We start from the raw sequence: 26,034 nt of genomic DNA on the forward strand, positions 1-26,034 counted from the left end.
AAGAAGAAGACGGAAAAAAATATATATAAAAAGAAAAAGAGAGAGAGAGAGAGAGACTGACTTAGTGAGCGAGTGAGTGAGAGAGTGAGAGTGAGTGAGAGTGAATGAGTGAGTGAGTGATTGAGTGAGTGAGTGAGTGAGTGAGAACAAATGAGTTAAAGCAAGTGAGTGAGAGAGATCGAATGAATGAAAGTCTGAATGACAGAAAGAAAAAAGGATGAAGAAAGAAGCATGAAGAAAAAAAAATGTATATGGAGTTGCTGACATGAGTGCAATCTACAAAGCCGTTGAGGCTGATCCTCATAGGAGGATTATTGCACCAGGACCCTTAGCACTTTTAAAATGCCATTCAATGCCACGGGCTAGATGTAAACTGCAGATGACCATGTTGTGTTAGTTACCATGGATACCCAAGTGATGTGTGAGCTAACACATAGGCCCAACAGATTCCAAGAAGGCCAGAATCACCAGCGGCACCACCATCGATTGTCAGGTCACCCGGATTCAGCAAATACCAGAGTCCAAAATGATGCAGGTTTATACTGTTAATTTTCAGTTTATCGTTACAGTTGGTGTTATTCCATGTCGGAAGGGACGCAGCTACAGCCAGTGGGGTAACTAGAGACAGGCAGGCAGCTATGTGCAACAAAGGTAGGCGTGTTGTTTTCATATGCAGATCTGAAATATTGTCTTATATGCAAGAGGAGGAGTGATGGGGGTTCAGGCAAAAGCCAGGCTATGGATTGCATTGCTAAATGCTCCATCAGAGTGCAATGGTCGCCTGTCCTTTTTTTAAGTGATGATGTGGGTTTAGCCTGTGCTGTATGTATGTATGGGTGGCTGACTGCCACCCACCCAGAAAGTGTATGGGAGGCTGGTTGGCTGCCAGCCTTCCTTCCATTCCTATGAGTAATGTGAGTGCTCATGAAGGGGACATGGTTGGGTCCACCCCTTTCCCGGTTATCCCCTCTAGGCCTTTTGGCTTAGATCAAGTGTAAAAAAAGAAAGGATCTTGCGACAGATCGCATCCTGAGGCACGTTTTTTTTTGTGTGAATACTTGCACTTGGGTGACTTGTGAGCACATACTGATACATACGTTCCCTATCTGGGGACCATAAATTAAATGGATTTTTGAGAAAGGGAGCTGATTTGGAAGCTTGCTTCTGTCGCCCTATGCATTGACCCGATGTGGCAGTATTTTCGGGTAGTGAACAGTGCACCACCCCATTCCAGTGTTAAACAAGAAAGATTCTCATTTAATCCTCCGTGGGTGAGAATTTGAGTTTGAGAATTGGAGACCAAAATGATGAGTTGCACTGACTGGTTTATGAACGTCTATTCATTTAGCGTTTTAATGACCATGTTTGCACACTGATTGGTGTAAAAAAATAAAATAAAACTAAATAATAATAATCTAGCACACCTGTGCAGGTTTGACATGACATGACAGGTAGCTGTCTTGTGGGTGGTGCTGAATCCTGTTAAATGACATGAGGGTCTCATGCCTATACACAAGGGTGTGTCATTGCTGTTGCTTGACCATGCATTGGTTTCTGTGGTCAGTGAATGATAAAAACAAAATTTACCATCCATTGATGGATGGGAAATCCGCCATGAGGCATTTGTTTTTAGAAACTGCTGCTCACAACCAATGTTACAATGGAGTGTCTCCATCTGCTGGTGGTATTGGAAAGGCATTAGTGCTATGACAGGGTCTGAAGAAGAAGAAGAAGAAGACGGAAAAAAATATATATAAAAAGAAAAAGAGAGAGAGAGAGAGAGACTGACTTAGTGAGTGAGAGAGTGAGAGTGAGTGAGAGTGAATGAGTGAGTGAGTGATTGAGTGAGTGAGTGAGTGAGTGAGAACAAATGAGTTAAAGCAAGTGAGTGAGAGAGATCGAATGAATGAAAGTCTGAATGACAGAAAGAAAAAAGGATGAAGAAAGAAGCATGAAGAAAAAAAAATGTATATGGAGTTGCTGACATGAGTGCAATCTACAAAGCCGTTGAGGCTGATCCTCATGGGAGGATTATTGCACCAGGACCCTTAGCACTTTTAAAATGCCATTCAATGCCACGGGCTAGATGTAAACTGCAGATGACCATGTTGTGGTAGTTACCATGGATACCCAAGTGATGTGTGAGCTAACACATAGGCCCAACAGATTCCAAGAAGGCCAGAATCACCAGCGGCACCACCATCGATTGTCAGGTCACCCGGATTCAGCAAATACCAGAGTCCAAAATGATGCAGGTTTATACTGTTAATTTTCAGTTTATCGTTACAGTTGGTGTTATTCCATGTCGGAAGGGACGCAGCTACAGCCAGTGGGGTAACTAGAGACAGGCAGGCAGCTATGTGCAACAAAGGTAGGCGTGTTGTTTTCATATGCAGATCTGAAATATTGTCTTATATGCAAGAGGAGGAGTGATGGGGGTTCAGGCAAAAGCCAGGCTATGGATTGCATTGCTAAATGCTCCATCAGAGTGCAATGGTCGCCTGTCCTTTTTTTAAGTGATGATGTGGGTTTAGCCTGTGCTGTATGTATGTATGGGTGGCTGACTGCCACCCACCCAGAAAGTGTATGGGAGGCTGGTTGGCTGCCAGCCTTCCTTCCATTCCTATGAGTAATGTGAGTGCTCATGAAGGGGACATGGTTGGGTCCACCCCTTTCCCGGTTATCCCCTCTAGGCCTTTTGGCTTAGATCAAGTGTAAAAAAAGAAAGGATCTTGCGACAGATCGCATCCTGAGGCACGTTTTTTTTTGTGTGAATACTTGCACTTGGGTGACTTGTGAGCACATACTGATACATACGTTCCCTATCTGGGGACCATAAATTAAATGGATTTTTGAGAAAGGGAGCTGATTTGGAAGCTTGCTTCTGTCGCCCTATGCATTGACCCGATGTGGCAGTATCTTCGGGTAGTGAACAGTGCACCACCCCATTCCAGTGTTAAACAAGAAAGATTCTCATTTAATCCTCCGTGGGTGAGAATTTGAGTTTGAGAATTGGAGACCAAAATGATGAGTTGCACTGACTGGTTTATGAACGTCTATTCATTTAGCGTTTTAATGACCATGTTTGCACACTGATTGGTGTAAAAAAATAAAATAAAACTAAATAATAATAATCTAGCACACCTGTGCAGGTTTGACATGACATGACAGGTAGCTGTCTTGTGGGTGGTGCTGAATCCTGTTAAATGACATGAGGGTCTCATGCCTATACACAAGGGTGTGTCATTGCTGTTGCTTGACCATGCATTGGTTTCTGTGGTCAGTGAATGATAATAACAAAATTTACCATCCATTGATGGATGGGAAATCCGCCATGAGGCATTTGTTTTTAGAAACTGCTGCTCACAACCAATGTTGCAATGGAGTGTCTCCATCTGCTGGTGGTATTGGAAAGGCATTAGTGCTATGACAGGGTCTGAAGAAGAAGAAGAAGAAGACGGAAAAAAATATATATAAAAAGAAAAAGAGAGAGAGAGAGACTGACTTAGTGAGCGAGTGAGTGAGAGAGTGAGAGTGAGTGAGAGTGAATGAGTGAGTGAGTGATTGAGTGAGTGAGTGAGTGAGAACAAATGAGTTAAAGCAAGTGAGTGAGAGAGATCGAATGAATGAAAGTCTGAATGACAGAAAGAAAAAAGGATGAAGAAAGAAGCATGAAGAAAAAAAAATGTATATGGAGTTGCTGACATGAGTGCAATCTACAAAGCCGTTGAGGCTGATCCTCATGGGAGGATTATTGCACCAGGACCCTTAGCACTTTTAAAATGCCATTCAATGCCACGGGCTAGATGTAAACTGCAGATGACCATGTTGTGGTAGTTACCATGGATACCCAAGTGATGTGTGAGCTAACACATAGGCCCAACAGATTCCAAGAAGGCCAGAATCACCAGCGGCACCACCATCGATTGTCAGGTCACCCGGATTCAGCAAATACCAGAGTCCAAAATGATGCAGGTTTATACTGTTAATTTTCAGTTTATCGTTACAGTTGGTGTTATTCCATGTCGGAAGGGACGCAGCTACAGCCAGTGGGGTAACTAGAGACAGGCAGGCAGCTATGTGCAACAAAGGTAGGCGTGTTGTTTTCATATGCAGATCTGAAATATTGTCTTATATGCAAGAGGAGGAGTGGTGGGGGTTCAGGCAAAAGCCAGGCTATGGATTGCATTGCTAAATGCTCCATCAGAGTGCAATGGTCGCCTGTCCTTTTTTTAAGTGATGATGTGGGTTTAGCCTGTGCTATATGTATGTATGGGTGGCTGACTGCCACCCACCCAGAAAGTGTATGGGAGGCTGGTTGGCTGCCAGCCTTCCTTCCATTCCTATGAGTAATGTGAGTGCTCATAAAGGGGACATGGTTGGGTCCACCCCTTTCCCGGTTATCCCCTCTAGGCCTTTTGGCTTAGATCAAGTGTAAAAAAAGAAAGGATCTTGCGACAGATCGCATCCTGAGGCACGTTTTTTTTTGTGTGAATACTTGCACTTGGGTGACTTGTGAGCACATACTGATACATACGTTCCCTATCTGGGGACCATAAATTAAATGGATTTTTGAGAAAGGGAGCTGATTTGGAAGCTTGCTTCTGTCGCCCTATGCATTGACCCGATGTGGCAGTATTTTCGGGTAGTGAACAGTGCACCACCCCATTCCAGTGTTAAACAAGAAAGATTCTCATTTAATCCTCCGTGGGTGAGAATTTGAGTTTGAGAATTGGAGACCAAAATGATGAGTTGCACTGACTGGTTTATGAACGTCTATTCATTTAGCGTTTTAATGACCATGTTTGCACACTGATTGGTGTAAAAAAATAAAATAAAACTAAATAATAATAATCTAGCACACCTGTGCAGGTTTGACATGACATGACAGGTAGCTGTCTTGTGGGTGGTGCTGAATCCTGTTAAATGACATGAGGGTCTCATGCCTATACACAAGGGTGTGTCATTGCTGTTGCTTGACCATGCATTGGTTTCTGTGGTCAGTGAATGATAAAAACAAAATTTACCATCCATTGATGGATGGGAAATCCGCCATGAGGCATTTGTTTTTAGAAACTGCTGCTCACAACCAATGTTGCAATGGAGTGTCTCCATCTGCTGGTGGTATTGGAAAGGCATTAGTGCTATGACAGGGTCTGAAGAAGAAGAAGAAGAAGACGGAAAAAAATATATATAAAAAGAAAAAGAGAGAGAGAGAGAGAGAGACTGACTTAGTGAGCAAGTGAGTGAGAGAGTGAGAGTGAGTGAGAGTGAATGAGTGAGTGAGTGATTGAGTGAGTGAGTGAGTGAGAACAAATGAGTTAAAGCAAGTGAGTGAGAGAGATCGAATGAATGAAAGTCTGAATGACAGAAAGAAAAAAGGATGAAGAAAGAAGCATGAAGAAAAAAAAATGTATATGGAGTTGCTGACATGAGTGCAATCTACAAAGCCGTTGAGGCTGATCCTCATGGGAGGATTATTGCACCAGGACCCTTAGCACTTTTAAAATGCCATTCAATGCCACGGGCTAGATGTAAACTGCAGATGACCATGTTGTGGTAGTTACCATGGATACCCAAGTGATGTGTGAGCTAACACATAGGCCCAACAGATTCCAAGAAGGCCAGAATCACCAGCGGCACCACCATCGATTGTCAGGTCACCCGGATTCAGCAAATACCAGAGTCCAAAATGATGCAGGTTTATACTGTTAATTTTCAGTTTATCGTTACAGTTGGTGTTATTCCATGTCGGAAGGGACGCAGCTACAGCCAGTGGGGTAACTAGAGACAGGCAGGCAGCTATGTGCAACAAAGGTAGGCGTGTTGTTTTCATATGCAGATCTGAAATATTGTCTTATATGCAAGAGGAGGAGTGATGGGGGTTCAGGCAAAAGCCAGGCTATGGATTGCATTGCTAAATGCTCCATCAGAGTGCAATGGTCGCCTGTCCTTTTTTTAAGTGATGATGTGGGTTTAGCCTGTGCTGTATGTATGTATGGGTGGCTGACTGCCACCCACCCAGAAAGTGTATGGGAGGCTGGTTGGCTGCCAGCCTTCCTTCCATTCCTATGAGTAATGTGAGTGCTCATGAAGGGGACATGGTTGGGTCCACCCCTTTCCCGGTTATCCCCTCTAGGCCTTTTGGCTTAGATCAAGTGTAAAAAAAGAAAGGATCTTGCGACAGATCGCATCCTGAGGCACGTTTTTTTTTGTGTGAATACTTGCACTTGGGTGACTTGTGAGCACATACTGATACATACGTTCCCTATCTGGGGACCATAAATTAAATGGATTTTTGAGAAAGGGAGCTGATTTGGAAGCTTGCTTCTGTCGCCCTATGCATTGACCCGATGTGGCAGTATCTTCGGGTAGTGAACAGTGCACCACCCCATTCCAGTGTTAAACAAGAAAGATTCTCATTTAATCCTCCGTGGGTGAGAATTTGAGTTTGAGAATTGGAGACCAAAATGATGAGTTGCACTGACTGGTTTATGAACGTCTATTCATTTAGCGTTTTAATGACCATGTTTGCACACTGATTGGTGTAAAAAAATAAAATAAAACTAAATAATAATAATCTAGCACACCTGTGCAGGTTTGACATGACATGACAGGTAGCTGTCTTGTGGGTGGTGCTGAATCCTGTTAAATGACATGAGGGTCTCATGCCTATACACAAGGGTGTGTCATTGCTGTTGCTTGACCATGCATTGGTTTCTGTGGTCAGTGAATGATAAAAACAAAATTTACCATCCATTGATGGATGGGAAATCCGCCATGAGGCATTTGTTTTTAGAAACTGCTGCTCACAACCAATGTTGCAATGGAGTGTCTCCATCTGCTGGTGGTATTGGAAAGGCATTAGTGCTATGACAGGGTCTGAAGAAGAAGAAGAAGAAGAAGAAGACGGAAAAAAATATATATAAAAAGAAAAAGAGAGAGAGAGAGAGACTGACTTAGTGAGCGAGTGAGTGAGAGAGTGAGAGTGAGTGAGAGTGAATGAGTGAGTGAGTGAGTGAGAACAAATGAGTTAAAGCAAGTGAGTGAGAGAGATCGAATGAATGAAAGTCTGAATGACAGAAAGAAAAAAGGATGAAGAAAGAAGCATGAAGAAAAAAAAATGTATATGGAGTTGCTGACATGAGTGCAATCTACAAAGCCGTCGAGGCTGATCCTCATGGGAGGATTATTGCACCAGGACCCTTAGCACTTTTAAAATGCCATTCAATGCCACGGGCTAGATGTAAACTGCAGATGACCATGTTGTGGTAGTTACCATGGATACCCAAGTGATGTGTGAGCTAACACATAGGCCCAACAGATTCCAAGAAGGCCAGAATCACCAGCGGCACCACCATCGATTGTCAGGTCACCCGGATTCAGCAAATACCAGAGTCCAAAATGATGCAGGTTTATACTGTTAATTTTCAGTTTATCGTTACAGTTGGTGTTATTCCATGTCGGAAGGGACGCAGCTACAGCCAGTGGGGTAACTAGAGACAGGCAGGCAGCTATGTGCAACAAAGGTAGGCGTGTTGTTTTCATATGCAGATCTGAAATATTGTCTTATATGCAAGAGGAGGAGTGATGGGGGTTCAGGCAAAAGCCAGGCTATGGATTGCATTGCTAAATGCTCCATCAGAGTGCAATGGTCGCCTGTCCTTTTTTTAAGTGATGATGTGGGTTTAGCCTGTGCTGTATGTATGTATGGGTGGCTGACTGCCACCCACCCAGAAAGTGTATGGGAGGCTGGTTGGCTGCCAGCCTTCCTTCCATTCCTATGAGTAATGTGAGTGCTCATGAAGGGGACATGGTTGGGTCCACCTCTTTCCCGGTTATCTCCTCTAGGCCTTTTGGCTTAGATCAAGTGTAAAAAAAGAAAGGATCTTGCGACAGATCGCATCCTGAGGCACGTTTTTTTTTGTGTGAATACTTGCACTTGGGTGACTTGTGAGCACATACTGATACATACGTTCCCTATCTGGGGACCATAAATTAAATGGATTTTTGAGAAAGGGAGCTGATTTGGAAGCTTGCTTCTGTCGCCCTATGCATTGACCCGATGTGGCAGTATCTTCGGGTAGTGAACAGTGCACCACCCCATTCCAGTGTTAAACAAGAAAGATTCTCATTTAATCCTCCGTGGGTGAGAATTTGAGTTTGAGAATTGGAGACCAAAATGATGAGTTGCACTGACTGGTTTATGAACGTCTATTCATTTAGCGTTTTAATGACCATGTTTGCACACTGATTGGTGTAAAAAAATAAAATAAAACTAAATAATAATAATCTAGCACACCTGTGCAGGTTTGACATGACATGACAGGTAGCTGTCTTGTGGGTGGTGCTGAATCCTGTTAAATGACATGAGGGTCGCATGCCTATACACAAGGGTGTGTCATTGCTGTTGCTTGACCATGCATTGGTTTCTGTGGTCAGTGAATGATAAAAACAAAATTTACCATCCATTGATGGATGGGAAATCCGCCATGAGGCATTTGTTTTTAGAAACTGCTGCTCACAACCAATGTTGCAATGGAGTGTCTCCATCTGCTGGTGGTATTGGAAAGGCATTAGTGCTATGACAGGGTCTGAAGAAGAAGAAGAAGAAGACGGAAAAAAATATATATAAAAAGAAAAAGAGAGAGAGAGAGAGAGAGACTGACTTAGTGAGCGAGTGAGTGAGAGAGTGAGAGTGAGTGAGAGTGAATGAGTGAGTGAGTGATTGAGTGAGTGAGTGAGAACAAATGAGTTAAAGCAAGTGAGTGAGAGAGATCGAATGAATGAAAGTCTGAATGACAGAAAGAAAAAAGGATGAAGAAAGAAGCATGAAGAAAAAAAAATGTATATGGAGTTGCTGACATGAGTGCAATCTACAAAGCCGTCGAGGCTGATCCTCATGGGAGGATTATTGCACCAGGACCCTTAGCACTTTTAAAATGCCATTCAATGCCACGGGCTAGATGTAAACTGCAGATGACCATGTTGTGGTAGTTACCATGGATATCCAAGTGATGTGTGAGCTAACACATAGGCCCAACAGATTCCAAGAAGGCCAGAATCACCAGCGGCACCACCATCGATTGTCAGGTCACCCGGATTCAGCAAATACCAGAGTCCAAAATGATGCAGGTTTATACTGTTAATTTTCAGTTTATCGTTACAGTTGGTGTTATTCCATGTCGGAAGGGACGCAGCTACAGCCAGTGGGGTAACTAGAGACAGGCAGGCAGCTATGTGCAACAAAGGTAGGCGTGTTGTTTTCATATGCAGATCTGAAATATTGTCTTATATGCAAGAGGAGGAGTGATGGGGGTTCAGGCAAAAGCCAGGCTATGGATTGCATTGCTAAATGCTCCATCAGAGTGCAATGGTCGCCTGTCCTTTTTTTAAGTGATGATGTGGGTTTAGCCTGTGCTGTATGTATGTATGGGTGGCTGACTGCCACCCACCCAGAAAGTGTATGGGAGGCTGGTTGGCTGCCAGCCTTCCTTCCATTCCTATGAGTAATGTGAGTGCTCATGAAGGGGACATGGTTGGGTCCACCCCTTTCCCGGTTATCTCCTCTAGGCCTTTTGGCTTAGATCAAGTGTAAAAAAAGAAAGGATCTTGCGACAGATCGCATCCTGAGGCACGTTTTTTTTTGTGTGAATACTTGCACTTGGGTGACTTGTGAGCACATACTGATACATACGTTCCCTATCTGGGGACCATAAATTAAATGGATTTTTGAGAAAGGGAGCTGATTTGGAAGCTTGCTTCTGTCGCCCTATGCATTGACCCGATGTGGCAGTATCTTCGGGTAGTGAACAGTGCACCACCCCATTCCAGTGTTAAACAAGAAAGATTCTCATTTAATCCTCCGTGGGTGAGAATTTGAGTTTGAGAATTGGAGACCAAAATGATGAGTTGCACTGACTGGTTTATGAACGTCTATTCATTTAGCGTTTTAATGACCATGTTTGCACACTGATTGGTGTAAAAAAATAAAATAAAACTAAATAATAATAATCTAGCACACCTGTGCAGGTTTGACATGACATGACAGGTAGCTGTCTTGTGGGTGGTGCTGAATCCTGTTAAATGACATGAGGGTCTCATGCCTATACACAAGGGTGTGTCATTGCTGTTGCTTGACCATGCATTGGTTTCTGTGGTCAGTGAATGATAAAAACAAAATTTACCATCCATTGATGGATGGGAAATCCGCCATGAGGCATTTGTTTTTAGAAACTGCTGCTCACAACCAATGTTGCAATGGAGTGTCTCCATCTGCTGGTGGTATTGGAAAGGCATTAGTGCTATGACAGGGTCTGAAGAAGAAGAAGAAGAAGACGGAAAAAAATATATATAAAAAGAAAAAGAGAGAGAGAGAGAGAGACTGACTTAGTGAGCGAGTGAGTGAGAGAGTGAGAGTGAGTGAGAGTGAATGAGTGAGTGAGTGATTGAGTGAGTGAGTGAGTGAGTGAGAACAAATGAGTTAAAGCAAGTGAGTGAGAGAGATCGAATGAATGAAAGTCTGAATGACAGAAAGAAAAAAGGATGAAGAAAGAAGCATGAAGAAAAAAAAATGTATATGGAGTTGCTGACATGAGTGCAATCTACAAAGCCGTCGAGGCTGATCCTCATGGGAGGATTATTGCACCAGGACCCTTAGCACTTTTAAAATGCCATTCAATGCCACGGGCTAGATGTAAACTGCAGATGACCATGTTGTGGTAGTTACCATGGATACCCAAGTGATGTGTGAGCTAACACATAGGCCCAACAGATTCCAAGAAGGCCAGAATCACCAGCGGCACCACCATCGATTGTCAGGTAACCCGGATTCAGCAAATACCAGAGTCCAAAATGATGCAGGTTTATACTGTTAATTTTCAGTTTATCGTTACAGTTGGTGTTATTCCATGTCGGAAGGGACGCAGCTACAGCCAGTGGGGTAACTAGAGACAGGCAGGCAGCTATGTGCAACAAAGGTAGGCGTGTTGTTTTCATATGCAGATCTGAAATATTGTCTTATATGCAAGAGGAGGAGTGATGGGGGTTCAGGCAAAAGCCAGGCTATGGATTGCATTGCTAAATGCTCCATCAGAGTGCAATGGTCGCCTGTCCTTTTTTTAAGTGATGATGTGGGTTTAGCCTGTGCTGTATGTATGTATGGGTGGCTGACTGCCACCCACCCAGAAAGTGTATGGGAGGCTGGTTGGCTGCCAGCCTTCCTTCCATTCCTATGAGTAATGTGAGTGCTCATGAAGGGGACATGGTTGGGTCCACCCCTTTCCCGGTTATCTCCTCTAGGCCTTTTGGCTTAGATCAAGTGTAAAAAAAGAAAGGATCTTGCGACAGATCGCATCCTGAGGCACGTTTTTTTTTTGTGTGAATACTTGCACTTGGGTGACTTGTGAGCACATACTGATACATACGTTCCCTATCTGGGGACCATAAATTAAATGGATTTTTGAGAAAGGGAGCTGATTTGGAAGCTTGCTTCTGTCGCCCTATGCATTGACCCGATGTGGCAGTATCTTCGGGTAGTGAACAGTGCACCACCCCATTCCAGTGTTAAACAAGAAAGATTCTCATTTAATCCTCCGTGGGTGAGAATTTGAGTTTGAGAATTGGAGACCAAAATGATGAGTTGCACTGACTGGTTTATGAACGTCTATTCATTTAGCGTTTTAATGACCATGTTTGCACACTGATTGGTGTAAAAAAATAAAATAAAACTAAATAATAATAATCTAGCACACCTGTGCAGGTTTGACATGACATGACAGGTAGCTGTCTTGTGGGTGGTGCTGAATCCTGTTAAATGACATGAGGGTCTCATGCCTATACACAAGGGTGTGTCATTGCTGTTGCTTGACCATGCATTGGTTTCTGTGGTCAGTGAATGATAAAAACAAAATTTACCATCCATTGATGGATGGGAAATCCGCCATGAGGCATTTGTTTTTAGAAACTGCTGCTCACAACCAATGTTGCAATGGAGTGTCTCCATCTGCTGGTGGTATTGGAAAGGCATTAGTGCTATGACAGGGTCTGAAGAAGAAGAAGAAGAAGATGGAAAAAAATATATATAAAAAGAAAAAGAGAGAGAGAGAGAGAGACTGACTTAGTGAGCGAGTGAGTGAGAGAGTGAGAGTGAGTGAGAGTGAATGAGTGAGTGAGTGATTGAGTGAGTGAGTGAGTGAGTGAGAACAAATGAGTTAAAGCAAGTGAGTGAGAGAGATCGAATGAATGAAAGTCTGAATGACAGAAAGAAAAAAGGATGAAGAAAGAAGCATGAAGAAAAAAAAATGTATATGGAGTTGCTGACATGAGTGCAATCTTGCGACAGATCGCATCCTGAGGCACGTTTTTTTTTGTGTGAATACTTGCACTTGGGTGACTTGTGAGCACATACTGATACATACGTTCCCTATCTGGGGACCATAAATTAAATGGATTTTTGAGAAAGGGAGCTGATTTGGAAGCTTGCTTCTGTCGCCCTATGCATTGACCCGATGTGGCAGTATCTTCGGGTAGTGAACAGTGCACCACCCCATTCCAGTGTTAAACAAGAAAGATTCTCATTTAATCCTCCGTGGGTGAGAATTTGAGTTTGAGAATTGGAGACCAAAATGATGAGTTGCACTGACTGGTTTATGAACGTCTATTCATTTAGCGTTTTAATGACCATGTTTGCACACTGATTGGTGTAAAAAAATAAAATAAAACTAAATAATAATAATCTAGCACACCTGTGCAGGTTTGACATGACATGACAGGTAGCTGTCTTGTGGGTGGTGCTGAATCCTGTTAAATGACATGAGGGTCTCATGCCTATACACAAGGGTGTGTCATTGCTGTTGCTTGACCATGCATTGGTTTCTGTGGTCAGTGAATGATAAAAACAAAATTTACCATCCATTGATGGATGGGAAATCCGCCATGAGGCATTTGTTTTTAGAAACTGCTGCTCACAACCAATGTTGCAATGGAGTGTCTCCATCTGCTGGTGGTATTGGAAAGGCATTAGTGCTATGACAGGGTCTGAAGAAGAAGAAGAAGAAGAAGAAGAAGAAGAAGACGGAAAAAAATATATATAAAAAGAAAAAGAGAGAGAGAGAGAGACTGACTTAGTGAGCGAGTGAGTGAGAGAGTGAGAGTGAGTGAGAGTGAATGAGTGAGTGAGTGAGTGAGTGAGTGAGTGAGAACAAATGAGTTAAAGCAAGTGAGTGAGAGAGATCGAATGAATGAAAGTCTGAATGACAGAAAGAAAAAAGGATGAAGAAAGAAGCATGAAGTAAAAAAAATGTATATGGAGTTGCTGACATGAGTGCAATCTACAAAGCCGTCGAGGCTGATCCTCATGGGAGGATTATTGCACCAGGACCCTTAGCACTTTTAAAATGCCATTCAATGCCACGGGCTAGATGTAAACTGCAGATGACCATGTTGTGGTAGTTACCATGGATACCCAAGTGATGTGTGAGCTAACACATAGGCCCAACAGATTCCAAGAAGGCCAGAATCACCAGCGGCACCACCATCGATTGTCAGGTCACCCGGATTCAGCAAATACCAGAGTCCAAAATGATGCAGGTTTATACTGTTAATTTTCAGTTTATCGTTACAGTTGGTGTTATTCCATGTCGGAAGGGACGCAGCTACAGCCAGTGGGGTAACTAGAGACAGGCAGGCAGCTATGTGCAACAAAGGTAGGCGTGTTGTTTTCATATGCAGATCTGAAATATTGTCTTATATGCAAGAGGAGGAGTGATGGGGGTTCAGGCAAAAGCCAGGCTATGGATTGCATTGCTAAATGCTCCATCAGAGTGCAATGGTCGCCTGTCCTTTTTTTAAGTGATGATGTGGGTTTAGCCTGTGCTGTATGTATGTATGGGTGGCTGACTGCCACCCACCCAGAAAGTGTATGGGAGGCTTGTTGGCTGCCAGCCTTCCTTCCATTCCTATGAGTAATGTGAGTGCTCATGAAGGGGACATGGTTGGGTCCACCCCTTTCCCGGTTATCCCCTCTAGGCCTTTTGGCTTAGATCAAGTGTAAAAAAAGAAAGGATCTTGCGACAGATCGCATCCTGAGGCACGTTTTTTTTTTGTGTGAATACTTGCACTTGGGTGACTTGTGAGCACATACTGATACATACGTTCCCTATCTGGGGACCATAAATTAAATGGATTTTTGAGAAAGGGAGCTGATTTGGAAGCTTGCTTCTGTCGCCCTATGCATTGACCCGATGTGGCAGTATCTTCGGGTAGTGAACAGTGCACCACCCCATTCCAGTGTTAAACAAGAAAGATTCTCATTTAATCCTCCGTGGGTGAGAATTTGAGTTTGAGAATTGGAGACCAAAATGATGAGTTGCACTGACTGGTTTATGAACGTCTATTCATTTAGCGTTTTAATGACCATGTTTGCACACTGATTGGTGTAAAAAAAAAAAATAAAACTAAATAATAATAATCTAGCACACCTGTGCAGGTTTGACATGACATGACAGGTAGCTGTCTTGTGGGTGGTGCTGAATCCTGTTAAATGACATGAGGGTCTCATGCCTATACACAAGGGTGTGTCATTGCTGTTGCTTGACCATGCATTGGTTTCTGTGGTCAGTGAATGATAAAAACAAAATTTACCATCCATTGATGGATGGGAAATCCGCCATGAGGCATTTGTTTTTAGAAACTGCTGCTCACAACCAATGTTGCAATGGAGTGTCTCCATCTGCTGGTGGTATTGGAAAGGCATTAGTGCTATGACAGGGTCTGAAGAAGAAGAAGAAGAAGATGGAAAAAAATATATATAAAAAGAAAAAGAGAGAGAGAGAGAGAGACTGACTTAGTGAGCGAGTGAGTGAGAGAGTGAGAGTGAGTGAGAGTGAATGAGTGAGTGAGTGATTGAGTGAGTGAGTGAGTGAGTGAGTGAGAACAAATGAGTTAAAGCAAGTGAGTGAGAGAGATCGAATGAATGAAAGTCTGAATGACAGAAAGAAAAAAGGATGAAGAAAGAAGCATGAAGAAAAAAAAATGTATATGGAGTTGCTGACATGAGTGCAATCTTGCGACAGATCGCATCCTGAGGCACGTTTTTTTTTGTGTGAATACTTGCACTTGGGTGACTTGTGAGCACATACTGATACATACGTTCCCTATCTGGGGACCATAAATTAAATGGATTTTTGAGAAAGGGAGCTGATTTGGAAGCTTGCTTCTGTCGCCCTATGCATTGACCCGATGTGGCAGTATCTTCGGGTAGTGAACAGTGCACCACCCCATTCCAGTGTTAAACAAGAAAGATTCTCATTTAATCCTCCGTGGGTGAGAATTTGAGTTTGAGAATTGGAGACCAAAATGATGAGTTGCACTGACTGGTTTATGAACGTCTATTCATTTAGCGTTTTAATGACCATGTTTGCACACTGATTGGTGTAAAAAAATAAAATAAAACTAAATAATAATAATCTAGCACACCTGTGCAGGTTTGACATGACATGACAGGTAGCTGTCTTGTGGGTGGTGCTGAATCCTGTTAAATGACATGAGGGTCTCATGCCTATACACAAGGGTGTGTCATTGCTGTTGCTTGACCATGCATTGGTTTCTGTGGTCAGTGAATGATAAAAACAAAATTTACCATCCATTGATGGATGGGAAATCCGCCATGAGGCATTTGTTTTTAGAAACTGCTGCTCACAACCAATGTTGCAATGGAGTGTCTCCATCTGCTGGTGGTATTGGAAAGGCATTAGTGCTATGACAGGGTCTGAAGAAGAAGAAGAAGAAGAAGAAGAAGAAGAAGACGGAAAAAAATATATATAAAAAGAAAAAGAGAGAGAGAGAGAGACTGACTTAGTGAGCGAGTGAGTGAGAGAGTGAGAGTGAGTGAGAGTGAATGAGTGAGTGAGTGAGTGAGTGAGTGAGTGAGAACAAATGAGTTAAAGCAAGTGAGTGAGAGAGATCGAATGAATGAAAGTCTGAATGACAGAAAGAAAAAAGGATGAAGAAAGAAGCATGAAGTAAAAAAAATGTATATGGAGTTGCTGACATGAGTGCAATCTACAAAGCCGTCGAGGCTGATCCTCATGGGAGGATTATTGCACCAGGACCCTTAGCACTTTTAAAATGCCATTCAATGCCACGGGCTAGATGTAAACTGCAGATGACCATGTTGTGGTAGTTACCATGGATACCCAAGTGATGTGTGAGCTAACACATAGGCCCAACAGATTCCAAGAAGGCCAGAATCACCAGCGGCACCACCATCGATTGTCAGGTCACCCGGATTCAGCAAATACCAGAGTCCAAAATGATGCAGGTTTATACTGTTAATTTTCAGTTTATCGTTACAGTTGGTGTTATTCCATGTCGGAAGGGACGCAGCTACAGCCAGTGGGGTAACTAGAGACAGGCAGGCAGCTATGTGCAACAAAGGTAGGCGTGTTGTTTTCATATGCAGATCTGAAATATTGTCTTATATGCAAGAGGAGGAGTGATGGGGGTTCAGGCAAAAGCCAGGCTATGGATTGCATTGCTAAATGCTCCATCAGAGTGCAATGGTCGCCTGTCCTTTTTTTAAGTGATGATGTGGGTTTAGCCTGTGCTGTATGTATGTATGGGTGGCTGACTGCCACCCACCCAGAAAGTGTATGGGAGGCTTGTTGGCTGCCAGCCTTCCTTCCATTCCTATGAGTAATGTGAGTGCTCATGAAGGGGACATGGTTGGGTCCACCCCTTTCCCGGTTATCCCCTCTAGGCCTTTTGGCTTAGATCAAGTGTAAAAAAAGAAAGGATCTTGCGACAGATCGCATCCTGAGGCACGTTTTTTTTTTGTGTGAATACTTGCACTTGGGTGACTTGTGAGCACATACTGATACATACGTTCCCTATCTGGGGACCATAAATTAAATGGATTTTTGAGAAAGGGAGCTGATTTGGAAGCTTGCTTCTGTCGCCCTATGCATTGACCCGATGTGGCAGTATCTTCGGGTAGTGAACAGTGCACCACCCCATTCCAGTGTTAAACAAGAAAGATTCTCATTTAATCCTCCGTGGGTGAGAATTTGAGTTTGAGAATTGGAGACCAAAATGATGAGTTGCACTGACTGGTTTATGAACGTCTATTCATTTAGCGTTTTAATGACCATGTTTGCACACTGATTGGTGTAAAAAAAAAAAATAAAACTAAATAATAATAATCTAGCACACCTGTGCAGGTTTGACATGACATGACAGGTAGCTTTCTTGTGGGTGGTGCTGAATCCTGTTAAATGACATGAGGGTCTCATGCCTATACACAAGGGTGTGTCATTGCTGTTGCTTGACCATGCATTGGTTTCTGTGGTCAGTGAATGATAAAAACAAAATTTACCATCCATTGATGGATGGGAAATCCGCCATGAGGCATTTGTTTTTAGAAACTGCTGCTCACAACCAATGTTGCAATGGAGTGTCTCCATCTGCTGGTGGTATTGGAAAGGCATTAGTGCTATGACAGGGTCTGAAGAAGAAGAAGAAGAAGACGGAAAAAAATATATATAAAAAGAAAAAGAGAGAGAGAGAGAGAGACTGACTTAGTGAGCGAGTGAGTGAGAGAGTGAGAGTGAGTGAGAGTGAATGAGTGAGTGAGTGATTGAGTGAGTGAGTGAGTGAGTGAGAACAAATGAGTTAAAGCAAGTGAGTGAGAGAGATCGAATGAATGAAAGTCTGAATGACAGAAAGAAAAAAGGATGAAGAAAGAAGCATGAAGAAAAAAAAATGTATATGGAGTTGCTGACATGAGTGCAATCTACAAAGCCGTTGAGGCTGATCCTCATGGGAGGATTATTGCACCAGGACCCTTAGCACTTTTAAAATGCCATTCAATGCCACGGGCTAGATGTAAACTGCAGATGACCATGTTGTGGTAGTTACCATGGATACCCAAGTGATGTGTGAGCTAACACATAGGCCCAACAGATTCCAAGAAGGCCAGAATCACCAGCGGCACCACCATCGATTGTCAGGTCACCCGGATTCAGCAAATACCAGAGTCCAAAATGATGCAGGTTTATACTGTTAATTTTCAGTTTATCGTTACAGTTGGTGTTATTCCATGTCGGAAGGGACGCAGCTACAGCCAGTGGGGTAACTAGAGACAGGCAGGCAGCTATGTGCAACAAAGGTAGGCGTGTTGTTTTCATATGCAGATCTGAAATATTGTCTTATATGCAAGAGGAGGAGTGATGGGGGTTCAGGCAAAAGCCAGGCTATGGATTGCATTGCTAAATGCTCCATCAGAGTGCAATGGTCGCCTGTCCTTTTTTTAAGTGATGATGTGGGTTTAGCCTGTGCTGTATGTATGTATGGGTGGCTGACTGCCACCCACCCAGAAAGTGTATGGGAGGCTGGTTGGCTGCCAGCCTTCCTTCCATTCCTATGAGTAATGTGAGTGCTCATGAAGGGGACATGGTTGGGTCCACCCCTTTCCCGGTTATCCCCTCTAGGCCTTTTGGCTTAGATCAAGTGTAAAAAAAGAAAGGATCTTGCGACAGATCACATCCTGAGGCACGTTTTTTTTTTGTGTGAATACTTGCACTTGGGTGACTTGTGAGCACATACTGATACATACGTTCCCTATCTGGGGACCATAAATTAAATGGATTTTTGAGAAAGGGAGCTGATTTGGAAGCTTGCTTCTGTCGCCCTATGCATTGACCCGATGTGGCAGTATCTTCGGGTAGTGAACAGTGCACCACCCCATTCCAGTGTTAAACAAGAAAGATTCTCATTTAATCCTCCGTGGGTGAGAATTTGAGTTTGAGAATTGGAGACCAAAATGATGAGTTGCACTGACTGGTTTATGAACGTCTATTCATTTAGCGTTTTAATGACCATGTTTGCACACTGATTGGTGTAAAAAAATAAAATAAAACTAAATAATAATAATCTAGCACACCTGTGCAGGTTTGACATGACATGACAGGTAGCTGTCTTGTGGGTGGTGCTGAATCCTGTTAAATGACATGAGGGTCTCATGCCTATACACAAGGGTGTGTCATTGCTGTTGCTTGACCATGCATTGGTTTCTGTGGTCAGTGAATGATAAAAACAAAATTTACCATCCATTGATGGATGGGAAATCCGCCATGAGGCATTTGTTTTTAGAAACTGCTGCTCACAACCAATGTTGCAATGGAGTGTCTCCATCTGCTGGTGGTATTGGAAAGGCATTAGTGCTATGACAGGGTCTGAAGAAGAAGAAGAAGAAGACGGAAAAAAATATATATAAAAAGAAAAAGAGAGAGAGAGAGAGAGACTGACTTAGTGAGCGAGTGAGTGAGAGAGTGAGAGTGAGTGAGAGTGAATGAGTGAGTGAGTGATTGAGTGAGTGAGTGAGTGAGTGAGAACAAATGAGTTAAAGCAAGTGAGTGAGAGAGATCGAATGAATGAAAGTCTGAATGACAGAAAGAAAAAAGGATGAAGAAAGAAGCATGAAGAAAAAAAAATGTATATGGAGTTGCTGACATGAGTGCAATCTACAAAGCCGTTGAGGCTGATCCTCATGGGAGGATTATTGCACCAGGACCCTTAGCACTTTTAAAATGCCATTCAATGCCACGGGCTAGATGTAAACTGCAGATGACCATGTTGTGGTAGTTACCATGGATACCCAAGTGATGTGTGAGCTAACACATAGGCCCAACAGATTCCAAGAAGGCCAGAATCACCAGCGGCACCACCATCGATTGTCAGGTCACCCGGATTCAGCAAATACCAGAGTCCAAAATGATGCAGGTTTATACTGTTAATTTTCAGTTTATCGTTACAGTTGGTGTTATTCCATGTCGGAAGGGACGCAGCTACAGCCAGTGGGGTAACTAGAGACAGGCAGGCAGCTATGTGCAACAAAGGTAGGCGTGTTGTTTTCATATGCAGATCTGAAATATTGTCTTATATGCAAGAGGAGGAGTGATGGGGGTTCAGGCAAAAGCCAGGCTATGGATTGCATTGCTAAATGCTCCATCAGAGTGCAATGGTCGCCTGTCCTTTTTTTAAGTGATGATGTGGGTTTAGCCTGTGCTGTATGTATGTATGGGTGGCTGACTGCCACCCACCCAGAAAGTGTATGGGAGGCTGGTTGGCTGCCAGCCTTCCTTCCATTCCTATGAGTAATGTGAGTGCTCATGAAGGGGACATGGTTGGGTCCACCCCTTTCCCGGTTATCCCCTCTAGGCCTTTTGGCTTAGATCAAGTGTAAAAAAAGAAAGGATCTTGCGACAGATCGCATCCTGAGGCACGTTTTTTTTTTTGTGTGAATACTTGCACTTGGGTGACTTGTGAGCACATACTGATACATACGTTCCCTATCTGGGGACCATAAATTAAATGGATTTTTGAGAAAGGGAGCTGATTTGGAAGCTTGCTTCTGTCGCCCTATGCATTGACCCGATGTGGCAGTATCTTCGGGTAGTGAACAGTGCACCACCCCATTCCAGTGTTAAACAAGAAAGATTCTCATTTAATCCTCCGTGGGTGAGAATTTGAGTTTGAGAATTGGAGACCAAAATGATGAGTTGCACTGACTGGTTTATGAACGTCTATTCATTTAGCGTTTTAATGACCATGTTTGCACACTGATTGGTGTAAAAAAATAAAATAAAACTAAATAATAATAATCTAGCACACCTGTGCAGGTTTGACATGACATGACAGGTAGCTGTCTTGTGGGTGGTGCTGAATCCTGTTAAATGACATGAGGGTCTCATGCCTATACACAAGGGTGTGTCATTGCTGTTGCTTGACCATGCATTGGTTTCTGTGGTCAGTGAATGATAAAAACTAAATTTACCATCCATTGATGGATGGGAAATCCGCCATGAGGCATTTGTTTTTAGAAACTGCTGCTCACAACCAATGTTGCAATGGAGTGTCTCCATCTGCTGGTGGTATTGGAAAGGCATTAGTGCTATGACAGGGTCTGAAGAAGAAGTAGAAGAAGAAGAAGACGGAAAAAAATATATATCAAAAGAAAAAGAGAGAGAGAGAGAGAGACTGACTTAGTGAGCGAGTGAGTGAGAGAGTGAGAGTGAGTGAGAGTGAATGAGTGAGTGAGTGATTGAGTGAGTGAGTGAGTGAGTGAGAACAAATGAGTTAAAGCAAGTGAGTGAGAGAGATCGAATGAATGAAAGTCTGAATGACAGAAAGAAAAAAGGATGAAGAAAGAAGCATGAAGAAAAAAAAATGTATATGGAGTTGCTGACATGAGTGCAATCTACAAAGCCGTTGAGGCTGATCCTCATGGGAGGATTATTGCACCAGGACCCTTAGCACTTTTAAAATGCCATTCAATGCCACGGGCTAGATGTAAACTGCAGATGACCATGTTGTGGTAGTTACCATGGATACCCAAGTGATGTGTGAGCTAATACATAGGCCCAACAGATTCCAAGAAGGCCAGAATCACCAGCGGCACCACCATCGATTGTCAGGTCACCCGGATTCAGCAAATACCAGAGTCCAAAATGATGCAGGTTTATACTGTTAATTTTCAGTTTATCGTTACAGTTGGTGTTATTCCATGTCGGAAGGGACGCAGCTACAGCCAGTGGGGTAACTAGAGACAGGCAGGCAGCTATGTGCAACAAAGGTAGGCGTGTTGTTTTCATATGCAGATCTGAAATATTGTCTTATATGCAAGAGGAGGAGTGATGGGGGTTCAGGCAAAAGCCAGGCTATGGATTGCATTGCTAAATGCTCCATCAGAGTGCAATGGTCGCCTGTCCTTTTTTTAAGTGATGATGTGGGTTTAGCCTGTGCTGTATGTATGTATGGGTGGCTGACTGCCACCCACCCAGAAAGTGTATGGGAGGCTGGTTGGCTGCCAGCCTTCCTTCCATTCCTATGAGTAATGTGAGTGCTCATGAAGGGGACATGGTTGGGTCCACCCCTTTCCCGGTTATCCCCTCTAGGCCTTTTGGCTTAGATCAAGTGTAAAAAAAGAAAGGATCTTGCGACAGATCGCATCCTGAGGCATGTTTTTTTTTGTGTGAATACTTGCACTTGGGTGACTTGTGAGCACATACTGATACATACGTTCCCTATCTGGGGACCATAAATTAAATGGATTTTTGAGAAAGGGAGCTGATTTGGAAGCTTGCTTCTGTCGCCCTATGCATTGACCCGATGTGGCAGTATCTTCGGGTAGTGAACAGTGCACCACCCCATTCCAGTGTTAAACAAGAAAGATTCTCATTTAATCCTCCGTGGGTGAGAATTTGAGTTTGAGAATTGGAGACCAAAATGATGAGTTGCACTGACTGGTTTATGAACGTCTATTCATTTAGCGTTTTAATGACCATGTTTGCACACTGATTGGTGTAAAAAAATAAAATAAAACTAAATAATAATAATCTAGCACACCTGTGCAGGTTTGACATGACATGACAGGTAGCTGTCTTGTGGGTGGTGCTGAATCCTGTTAAATGACATGAGGGTCTCATGCCTATACACAAGGGTGTGTCATTGCTGTTGCTTGACCATGCATTGGTTTCTGTGGTCAGTGAATGATAAAAACAAAATTTACCATCCATTGATGGATGGGAAATCCGCCATGAGGCATTTGTTTTTAGAAACTGCTGCTCACAACCAATGTTGCAATGGAGTGTCTCCATCTGCTGGTGGTATTGGAAAGGCATTAGTGCTATGACAGGGTCTGAAGAAGAAGAAGAAGAAGAAGACGGAAAAAAATATATATAAAAAGAAAAAGAGAGAGAGAGAGAGAGAGACTGACTTAGTGAGCGAGTGAGTGAGAGAGTGAGAGTGAGTGAGAGTGAATGAGTGAGTGAGTGATTGAGTGAGTGAGTGAGTGAGAACAAATGAGTTAAAGCAAGTGAGTGAGAGAGATCGAATGAATGAAAGTCTGAATGACAGAAAGAAAAAAGGATGAAGAAAGAAGCATGAAGAAAAAAAAATGTATATGGAGTTGCTGACATGAGTGCAATCTACAAAGCCGTTGAGGCTGATCCTCATGGGAGGATTATTGCACCAGGACCCTTAGCACTTTTAAAATGCCATTCAATGCCACGGGCTAGATGTAAACTGCAGATGACCATGTTGTGGTAGTTACCATGGATACCCAAGTGATGTGTGAGCTAACTCATAGGCCCAACAGATTCCAAGAAGGCCAGAATCACCAGCGGCACCACCCTCGATTGTCAGGTCACCCGGATTCAGCAAATACCAGAGTCCAAAATGATGCAGGTTTATACTGTTAATTTTCAGTTTATCATTACAGTTGGTGTTATTCCATGTCGGAAGGGACGCAGCTACAGCCAGTGGGGTAACTAGAGACAGGCAGGCAGCTATGTGCAACAAATGTAGGCGTGTTGTTTTCATATGCAGATCTGAAATATTGTCTTATATGCAAGAGGAGGAGTGATGGGGGTTCAGGCAAAAGCCAGGCTATGGATTGCATTGCTAAATGCTCCATCAGAGTGCAATGGTCGCCTGTCCTTTTTTTAAGTGATGATGTGGGTTTAGCCTGTGCTGTATGTATGTATGGGTGGCTGACTGCCACCCACCCAGAAAGTGTATGGGAGGCTGGTTGGCTGCCAGCCTTCCTTCCATTCCTATGAGTAATGTGAGTGCTCATGAAGGGGACATGGTTGGGTCCACCCCTTTCCCGGTTATCCCCTCTAGGCCTTTTGGCTTAGATCAAGTGTAAAAAAAGAAAGGATCTTGCGACAGATCGCATCCTGAGGCACGTTTTTTTTTGTGTGAATACTTGCACTTGGGTGACTTGTGAGCACATACTGATACATACGTTCCCTATCTGGGGACCATAAATTAAATGGATTTTTGAGAAAGGGAGCTGATTTGGAAGCTTGCTTCTGTCGCCCTATGCATTGACCCGATGTGGCAGTATCTTCGGGTAGTGAACAGTGCACCACCCCATTCCAGTGTTAAACAAGAAAGATTCTCATTTAATCCTCCGTGGGTGAGAATTTGAGTTTGAGAATTGGAGACCAAAATGATGAGTTGCACTGACTGGTTTATGAACGTCTATTCATTTAGCGTTTTAATGACCATGTTTGCACACTGATTGGTGTAAAAAAATAAAATAAAACTAAATAATAATAATCTAGCACACCTGTGCAGGTTTGACATGACATGACAGGTAGCTGTCTTGTGGGTGGTGCTGAATCCTGTTAAATGACATGAGGGTCTCATGCCTATACACAAGGGTGTGTCATTGCTGTTGCTTGACCATGCATTGGTTTCTGTGGTCAGTGAATGATAAAAACAAAATTTACCATCCATTGATGGATGGGAAATCCGCCATGAGGCATTTGTTTTTAGAAACTGCTGCTCACAACCAATGTTGCAATGGAGTGTCTCCATCTGCTGGTGGTATTGGAAAGGCATTAGTGCTATGACAGGGTCTGAAGAAGAAGAAGAAGAAGAAGAAGACGGAAAAAAATATATATAAAAAGAAAAAGAGAGAGAGAGAGAGAGACTGACTTAGTGAGCGAGTGAGTGAGAGAGTGAGAGTGAGTGAGAGTGAATGAGTGAGTGAGTGATTGAGTGAGTGAGTGAGTGAGAACAAATGAGTTAAAGCAAGTGAGTGAGAGAGATCGAATGAATGAAAGTCTGAATGGCAGAAAGAAAAAAGGATGAAGAAAGAAGCATGAAGAAAAAAAAATGTATATGGAGTTGCTGACATGAGTGCAATCTACAAAGCCGTTGAGGCTGATCCTCATGGGAGGATTATTGCACCAGGACCCTTAGCACTTTTAAAATGCCATTCAATGCCACGGGCTAGATGTAAACTGCAGATGACCATGTTGTGGTAGTTACCATGGATACCCAAGTGATGTGTGAGCTAACACATAGGCCCAACAGATTCCAAGAAGGCCAGAATCACCAGCGGCACCACCATCGATTGTCAGGTCACCCGGATTCAGCAAATACCAGAGTCCAAAATGATGCAGGTTTATACTGTTAATTTTCAGTTTATCGTTACAGTTGGTGTTATTCCATGTCGGAAGGGACGCAGCTACAGCCAGTGGGGTAACTAGAGACAGGCAGGCAGCTATGTGCAACAAAGGTAGGCGTGTTGTTTTCATATGCAGATCTGAAATATTGTCTTATATGCAAGAGGAGGAGTGATGGGGGTTCAGGCAAAAGCCAGGCTATGGATTGCATTGCTAAATGCTCCATCAGAGTGCAATGGTCGCCTGTCCTTTTTTTAAGTGATGATGTGGGTTTAGCCTGTGCTGTATGTATGTATGGGTGGCTGACTGCCACCCACCCAGAAAGTGTATGGGAGGCTGGTTGGCTGCCAGCCTTCCTTCCATTCCTATGAGTAATGTGAGTGCTCATGAAGGGGACATGGTTGGGTCCACCCCTTTCCCGGTTATCCCCTCTAGGCCTTTTGGCTTAGATCAAGTGTAAAAAAAGAAAGGATCTTGCGACAGATCGCATCCTGAGGCACGTTTTTTTTTGTGTGAATACTTGCACTTGGGTGACTTGTGAGCACATACTGATACATACGTTCCCTATCTGGGGACCATAAATTAAATGGATTTTTGAGAAAGGGAGCTGATTTGGAAGCTTGCTTCTGTCGCCCTATGCATTGACCCGATGTGGCAGTATCTTCGGGTAGTGAACAGTGCACCACCCCATTCCAGTGTTAAACAAGAAAGATTCTCATTTAATCCTCCGTGGGTGAGAATTTGAGTTTGAGAATTGGAGACCAAAATGATGAGTTGCACTGACTGGTTTATGAACGTCTATTCATTTAGCGTTTTAATGACCATGTTTGCACACTGATTGGTGTAAAAAAATAAAATAAAACTAAATAATAATAATCTAGCACACCTGTGCAGGTTTGACATGACATGACAGGTAGCTGTCTTGTGGGTGGTGCTGAATCCTGTTAAATGACATGAGGGTCTCATGCCTATACACAAGGGTGTGTCATTGCTGTTGCTTGACCATGCATTGGTTTCTGTGGTCAGTGAATGATAAAAACAAAATTTACCATCCATT

General features: G+C 43.1%; 14 pseudogenes; all 14 read left to right on the forward strand.

The window, feature by feature from the left end:
* The first annotated feature begins 962 nt into the window (after nt 1-962).
* Nucleotides 963-1,226, forward strand: LOC130288219 (U2 spliceosomal RNA; annotated as a pseudogene).
* A 1,456-nt stretch (nt 1,227-2,682) lies between these two features.
* Nucleotides 2,683-2,946, forward strand: LOC130287450 (U2 spliceosomal RNA; annotated as a pseudogene).
* A 1,456-nt stretch (nt 2,947-4,402) lies between these two features.
* On the forward strand, nt 4,403-4,666 carry LOC130288220 (U2 spliceosomal RNA; annotated as a pseudogene).
* A 1,462-nt stretch (nt 4,667-6,128) lies between these two features.
* Nucleotides 6,129-6,392, forward strand: LOC130287452 (U2 spliceosomal RNA; annotated as a pseudogene).
* A 1,448-nt stretch (nt 6,393-7,840) lies between these two features.
* On the forward strand, nt 7,841-8,104 carry LOC130288516 (U2 spliceosomal RNA; annotated as a pseudogene).
* A 1,458-nt stretch (nt 8,105-9,562) lies between these two features.
* LOC130288518 (U2 spliceosomal RNA) lies at nt 9,563-9,826 on the forward strand (annotated as a pseudogene).
* Nucleotides 9,827-11,290: 1,464 nt separating this feature from the next.
* On the forward strand, nt 11,291-11,555 carry LOC130288634 (U2 spliceosomal RNA; annotated as a pseudogene).
* Nucleotides 11,556-14,017: 2,462 nt separating this feature from the next.
* On the forward strand, nt 14,018-14,282 carry LOC130288142 (U2 spliceosomal RNA; annotated as a pseudogene).
* Nucleotides 14,283-16,748: 2,466 nt separating this feature from the next.
* LOC130288143 (U2 spliceosomal RNA) lies at nt 16,749-17,013 on the forward strand (annotated as a pseudogene).
* A 1,464-nt stretch (nt 17,014-18,477) lies between these two features.
* LOC130288196 (U2 spliceosomal RNA) lies at nt 18,478-18,742 on the forward strand (annotated as a pseudogene).
* A 1,464-nt stretch (nt 18,743-20,206) lies between these two features.
* On the forward strand, nt 20,207-20,472 carry LOC130288358 (U2 spliceosomal RNA; annotated as a pseudogene).
* A 1,470-nt stretch (nt 20,473-21,942) lies between these two features.
* On the forward strand, nt 21,943-22,206 carry LOC130287668 (U2 spliceosomal RNA; annotated as a pseudogene).
* A 1,465-nt stretch (nt 22,207-23,671) lies between these two features.
* LOC130287453 (U2 spliceosomal RNA) lies at nt 23,672-23,935 on the forward strand (annotated as a pseudogene).
* A 1,466-nt stretch (nt 23,936-25,401) lies between these two features.
* LOC130287454 (U2 spliceosomal RNA) lies at nt 25,402-25,665 on the forward strand (annotated as a pseudogene).
* The last annotated feature ends 369 nt before the right edge of the window (nt 25,666-26,034 follow it).

This window comes from Hyla sarda, chromosome 8 (genome assembly GCF_029499605.1).
Source record: "Hyla sarda isolate aHylSar1 chromosome 8, aHylSar1.hap1, whole genome shotgun sequence".
NCBI classification, from domain to species: domain Eukaryota; kingdom Metazoa; phylum Chordata; class Amphibia; order Anura; family Hylidae; genus Hyla; species Hyla sarda.